The 5,133-nt window shown below is 48.9% G+C and overlaps 1 long non-coding RNA gene across 1 annotated transcript; it reads left to right on the top strand.

The window, feature by feature from the left end:
• The first annotated feature begins 885 nt into the window (after window positions 1-885).
• Window positions 886-1,680, top strand: LOC135383297 (uncharacterized). The gene is made up of 3 exons (XR_010419797.1): window positions 886-1,028; window positions 1,200-1,366; window positions 1,463-1,680. It is a non-coding gene; the product is annotated as an uncharacterized LOC135383297 (long non-coding RNA).
• Window positions 1,681-5,133: the final 3,453 nt, after the last annotated feature.

Here is a 5,133-nt window from a genome sequence, read left to right as displayed (position 1 = left end):
TCCGAGACATCGGAAGGAGTGCAGACTTCCTCACGAATGATTTCTGTGTCCTTTGAAGGTGCAGGGATTTCCTGTCATGTTCGTCTTTCCGCTGTTGTGATGATCAGCTGGATGTGCCATTCCGTTTTCACATTAGCTGTTCGCCACAATTTAAATCTGAAGCATTCAAAACCCTCGAAACTACTCGCTAGCGTGTGCGAACACAACGGGTGTGGTCCGAGAGACCACGCGTAGCCGGACAGACATGATGTCTCCTCCGGAGATTGATTGATCAATCAATCAAACAATCTCTTCCGTCGTTTTCCTTTCTCTTCCGTTCGACCGGCTGTTCGGAACCTCGCGCCTCAATCAAATGACTCTCGTTGAATCAGCGCGAAAGAAGACTGACGCGAGCTCTCGGAGACCAATGAGCATCCAAATATTTACACATATATCACGCAGCGAAAAAGGGATATTGAGATCAGCTGCGCCAGTGGCGACAATGTTTTGGAAATGGTGCGTTTCGCTTTAGAGCCGGCGGCTGCTTCCCCACGCCAACGGCCCTCCTCGTTCAAATCAAATGATGCTCGCCCAGTCGGCGCGAAGAATCTGGCACGGCCTATAACAGCACTCCTCGGATCCGCGCCAGTGGCGACTATGTTTTCGCCGCGGCGCTTTTGGCTGAGCTTCCCAGGGGTGGTAGCGACACTTTAGGATCCTTGGCGAAAGAGCGCGACCTCCTCTCTCGCCTCCTCGACCGCTCCATTCACCCGGGTCTTCTGAACGATCATTGGCTCTCCGCGCCGTCGTCCGGATAACGCGCGCGACGCGTATGTTCTGCTTGTGTTTTTGTTTTTCTTTGGCGCCATTTTCCTTTCTCCATTCATCTTTGGACTGCTCGCGCTATGCAGTGCTGCTGTGTATTTCAGTGGAGTGGCCGGCCAGAAAGCGGATTTCCTCTTATCTCGATTCCGCAAAGAAAACGTGACGCTGTCCGAAGGAAGCAATAGCTTCATGACATTGGTCGCAAGGATTCATTTCCACAAAGGGTACTGTGCTTGTCCTACTACTCGTGCGATTGCTATTTTAAAGCCTGTTGTCCTCTGTGCCAGCGTTTAGAGTGTTCGTCATTGATTGCTACATTACATGTTGAACTTTCCTGTGTTTCTTTTTATGAAAGAGTCCTGGAAGTTCTGCAATGCGATTGATGTATCCTGCAGGTTTATTGAGCTGAAAAGCAGGATTCTCCTGAGTCACTAACTAGCTGTTTCCCAGGTCTGTTTGAGGCAGTAAAAATCATAGGAAACTTCTGTAGCAACAAACAAGCAGTACTCGCAACTTGCATTAATGAATCCCAACTTGAAGAACCAGCTCGCCTGGTGTAGAGGTTAGTCCAAGGATTGCTACAAACTGATATTCAGTGTTATGTGTCGTGTCGTTTATTGTGTGTTCACCAGCACTTGGGTTTTTATTAATTTTACAGCAGCGGTTAAGATGATCGCCTTCGACGCCGAGACTGGAAGGTGAGGCGGGTTCGAATCCCCACACTGACTGTGCTGTTTGAGGTTTTCCCTGGGTTTTCCGGCAGACTTCCGTGACGAATGTCGACACAGTTCCTCCTGAAGTCGTCCCAGGACGGCTTCAGTAATAAAACGTAATAAAACACGGAATCAAAAACTTGAATAAAATTTGTTCAAAGTGTTTCTAGTAGTATAGTGTTCCCCTTATGTAATGACATAATGAAGCATAAACGAAGGATATAAGAGGTCTAACTCTCATAACAGAAAATGTGCCAATAGCCCAATGTGCATGTAGCACCAGTGTCCGAATTTTGGTGAAATAAAGGGATTCTTTTATTGATGGGTCTGCGACAGATCGAACCTGTAGAACAGGTTTATTCATGTTAGTTTACTTTTGAATGATTCTTTTGTGCTGATTCGAGGAATTTAACGCTAGTTGACAACCACATTCAGAAAAGAATGCACTCAGTGTTTAATAATTTATTGTGCAATGCAGCAAATTAACGTGTACACTGATCAGGTGGCTTATTCTGTGTCGGATGCATTTCTCTGGGGAAAGCATTTTTCTATAAATATCCAAGGAAGTATGAAGCTCCCACCCTGAGCAGACACCTGTGGCACTTCCTCGAGGGCTTTAGCTCGTCTGGCAGTGCAATTCAAATGTCAAACTTATCGTAAAGGTGACTTGCAAAATAGTCAAGTATGTCACGTCGCCTTTCTCGTAGTTTATTTAAATTATGCTAGCGTAAAATGAGTGCAAACGGACGCGAAATTAACCTATTTCTGCAATTTCTACGGCCGGCGAGCGCGCCCTGGCAGGAAAGGGTGCCGTGCGCAACACGGGCAAGAAGAATTGAGGGGGAAAGCGGGCGCACGGAGGAGAGTGACGGTACTTTCCAATATCTGGGGGCTTTACTACAAAGGAATCAGATGGTTGGCTTATCGTATTTTCGGTACCGTTGTCCCAAAGACCTTCCGATCTGCTAAATCTCTTCTAATCCTTCAAACTCTTCCCACTGAACCAGTGCCGCTATAACAGAACGAACGAAGGGGATATAACGCATCGGGAGAATGAAAGGATTCCTCTACACTGACGCTACGCTTCACCGGGGCCCAAACGTGCGTTGAAGAAATGCTATCGTATTTAAAGGGACTATGAAATTTACCGAACCCCCATACTTTTTTTCGATGGAAACTGTTCTTCCCGCAGAGAAACTAATATGCCACAATTTTTTCCGGACGAAATCGCTCCACTCTGCGAGGAGCGCGCGCTGGAAATGTCTCTTCCGCGTTCCTCCTCTCCCGCGCATATTTCCCTGCCGATGGTGTAACTGTACGGACCGCTCTTCGGTTCCCCGTTACGTCACCGGCGTTGCACAATGGCAAGTAATGCCGCGAGCTCGCGCTGTGGCTGCCGCCACTGCCGAAATCTGCCGATCGCGCGAAAGCTGCTGTCATGGAGATTTCCACTCCCCATGAACGCATACGCGGGATCCTACGGCGCATGCTCCTGGCGGGATTCCTCGGCTCGGCGACACGTCACGATGACGTGTTGCTGAGCCGGCCGTGGTCGCGTCAAGTTGCCCGTTGTGTCTCCGCTCGGCAGCTCGCCACGGCGCGGCGCTAGCTGTCCTCCCTTCGCCGCTCCGTTTAAATTCGCTCCCGAGAAATCCGCTCGCGCGACGAAAGTAAAATTTCGGTTCTAGACTCAGAAAAATGTCTTCTTTCGAACGAAACGAAGAAAAAAATCGTTTCATAGTCCCTTTAAGAGATCGCCTCCGCACGCCTTGTTCATCAAGCTGCCTCCGTGGGAGGAGAATTGTCTTGATATAGCGATCAACCATCGCGACGCTGACGATCATGATGAAATGGAAGTTCAGCGATTCCGCAAATTCGGGGCGAGATTTTCCGTTCATATCCGTACAAGTATGGGGACACACAAAATTGAATACGTTCTGGTCAAAGTGTTTAATATGCGGGCTCGGCAGTACGAAAATTGCAAACAGTAGTGTTAACCTCCACGCCGCAAACGAAATATAAAGACAGAATAAAAGACAGAATGCAGTCTGGCTGAAGAATTCAGATTTGTACCCGAGATTGGCGCACGCCTATTACATCGGCCTCGTTAGTGTCCAGCTAGACACACTTAAGCACTAGCACTAAGCAAATGCAAAAAGAATACCAAGTAGAATACAGCGAAACATAACAGCACTGGAGATTGGAGAAGGGGGAATTTATTGGCAGAAAGCAAAAAGAGAAAGAAAAGAAGAGTTGTGGTGGAAAGGACCCATCTGACTACAAGGTTTCAAAAACACTTGGCCAACCGACGATATCCATCTTACCACAGACCTGAGCCATTGCTCAGAGTCAACGGACACTGTGTTGCAAACGACTAAGGTACGTGCACAGCCATTGCTAAACATGGACCGCTTCAGCAGTATAACTCGATTTCATCGAATGACAGCTTAGGTCATCCGTTTCTGAAAAGAGAGGGAGAAAAACACACAAGGCGAGCGGGACAGGAAGATCCACTGTCAACAGAAGAAAAATGAGACCGCTGACCCGTCCCACGTCGGTATCGGCGGCAACGAAAGGGCGGATAAACTGGCGTCCTCGCCACACCTGGGCTGCAGCAATAGTGTACCAATTGCGGACGACAAGGACAGGCAAATGGCCGTCCAGCAGCTTGTTGAACTGCGTCACCCTGGGATACGGGACGTGATGCACCATCATCGCCCCTTCTTCCCATGAAAAACCTTCCTCGAGGCATACAGACCATGCTCCATAATCTCCACATTGCATCTGCGTTCATCAACTCTCAACTATTCAAGATTGGTTCTAGAGGTGACGCCTGCTGTGGCCACTGTCAACAACCTGACTGTGAGAAACCCGAGATTGATGAGCCCACCATTCTGCGCGCGAAGCCCGTCTCATTCATTCCAGCTCCTGCATGCTAGGGGACATCCTATGCCCCGGAGGTCCTTCTGCCGAACGTTACGCTAAAGCAAGAAGCCTTATTCTCTTTCTGCAGAGGGCGGGTCGTGCTCAACGACCCCTCTAGCACACTCTCCCTGACTCCCTGGCGAAGTCATGCACCTTCTACGTATCTTCACCCTTCATTCTCTATCCTTCATCCGTGTTCCTTTCTTCTTTTTTTGGCTATAGTCGTGACGATGCCCACTGACCAACAACGGCGAGCTGATCCTGCCATTACCCCCACCCCACCCCACCACCACCACCACCACCACCACAGACCGCTGGACTGCACTGAATTAAGCAGGCATTGGTATACGAAATAACATGTCTTAACGACCCAAAAGCGATATACCTACAACTTCCAATCTACTGGATTTGAGGCGATTTCTGGATCAAGACGACGTTTTGAGAGTTGGTGGACGCATGCGGGCAAGTCAGTCCTTCTTCGACGAGCGTCACCCCATCCTCATACTGGCCAACTCACACTTCAGCAGACTTCTGGTTGATGCATCTATCACCACGTAATGCATTCGGGAGTGCGTGACACCCTCGTTCAACTAAGAGAGAGGTTCTGGGTGATCCGCGCCCATAAGCAGATCAAGCACGTGATAAGAGACTGCGCCGTATGAAAAAATATCGATTCCAGGCATGTAGATCA

The sequence above is a fragment of the Ornithodoros turicata genome, chromosome 2, assembly GCF_037126465.1.
Source record: "Ornithodoros turicata isolate Travis chromosome 2, ASM3712646v1, whole genome shotgun sequence".
Classification (NCBI taxonomy): domain Eukaryota; kingdom Metazoa; phylum Arthropoda; class Arachnida; order Ixodida; family Argasidae; genus Ornithodoros; species Ornithodoros turicata.
The sequence above is the reverse complement of the archived record's forward strand: the minus strand, read 5'-3'. Positions and strand labels throughout refer to the sequence as shown.